This window comes from Carcharodon carcharias, chromosome 2 (assembly GCF_017639515.1).
Source record: "Carcharodon carcharias isolate sCarCar2 chromosome 2, sCarCar2.pri, whole genome shotgun sequence".
Lineage (NCBI taxonomy): Eukaryota > Metazoa > Chordata > Chondrichthyes > Lamniformes > Lamnidae > Carcharodon > Carcharodon carcharias.
The window spans coordinates 55702412-55704012 of record NC_054468.1 but is presented as its reverse complement, the minus strand read 5'-3'; positions in this window follow the sequence as shown (position 1 = coordinate 55704012).

The following is a 1601-nucleotide window of genomic DNA, read 5'->3' as shown; positions in this document are numbered from 1 at the left end:
TTAGTGATGCCTGCACCTCGGTGGTGCTTGTCACTGCTGCCAAAATTTTGTGGGCAGGCGCCACAGAGTTCTCTCATTCTCTCTGTGTGCTCTCAGCACCTTTAGGGTTTAGCTGGCCCCCATCTCTTTAGCATCTGTGACCAGTTGCGATGTGCCCCTGAAGGGGTTAGGTGCTGAAGGTGAACAAAAGATCAGATGCTTTTAAAGTTTCATGGCTGCGTCTCTATGATATGACCCTGATCACAGAGCACAAGTGAGCTGCCCTCAGCCAGACAGGAATCAAACATTCTCAGAGGCTAAGTGAAGGTCTATGGAGTGTCCTCACTGCATGCTGTCATCATCCTCCACAAATCTTGCAGTTATGAGGGCCTCCTGACCATACCTGCTTCGTCTGGCCAGTGCAAGGGCCTCATCGCCATCACCGTCACCTTCGTGGACCTCCTCACCCTTATCACCATCAATGTCCTCCTCATCGGAGGAGACCTCCAGCTCCTCCATCTCGTCCTCAGTCAGCTTCTCGCCCACGTTGCAGCACCAGGTAGTAAAAGGTGCAGCAGGTGACAGTGATGCATGACACCCTTTGTCTCCAGCAAACTGGTCCAGGCACTGCAACCACACATTCAGCATCCCGATAGTTTACTCCACCAAGTTATGAGTTGCAGCATGAGTCTCATTATACCTGTGCTCTGCTGCAGTCTGAAACCCCCGCACGGGTGACATCGGCCACGGCCTCTGTGGGAAGCACTTGTCCCCTAGGAGCCAATGCTGTAGCCTCTGTGGACCCTGAAAGACATCAGGGATCTGTGACCAACTGAGAATGTAGCAGTCGTGGACACCCCCTGGAATCAGTGCACAGACCTGCATGAAGCGTTTGTGGTGGTCTCACACTACCTACACATTCAGCGAATGGAAGCCCCCGCAGTTGACCTAGTTGACCCCTTGTTGCGCTGGAGATCTGAGCACCACATTAGTGCAGTTGATCACAACCTGCACCAGTGGGATCTGGGCAAATCCAATCGCTCTTGTATCCTAGCTCTCTTGGTCCCGGGCGAAATGCACAAAGTTGTATGTCCTCACAAAGATATCATCCGTGACCTCATGGATGCATTTGTGGGTGGAGGCTTGTGACATCCCACAGAGTTAATCTATGGAGCTCTGAAAGGAGCCATTGGCATATAAATTGAGTACCGCTGTCACGTTCATGGTTAGTGGCAGTGGATGCTCTCCATGTCCCCATAGCGCTAAATCCTGCAGTAGCTGGCAGGTGTGACTGACCAGTTCCCTAGATATGCACAATCTTCGGCGTCACTGGTTGTCGGTCATCTGCAGAAATGAAAGGCAGCGTCAATAGACCCTGGGTGTCATTAAGCGCCGACCAGCGAAGGCTCGCTATGGCCCTTCAGCAGCTTGTGTGGAAGCCCCAGCCGTCCCTTTTCCCTGAGGGTGCTGCTCCTCCCTCTGCACAGCCAGGTGCCTCCATCATTCTTTTCTCTGTTGTCTCCGCTTGCAGTGCGCAAGCTGGTTCACCAGGCTCCAGGCTTCTGATGTACTCTTCCTGCAGGATGAAAGAGAGAGAGATGTGTGGGTTAGCTTGGATGTAC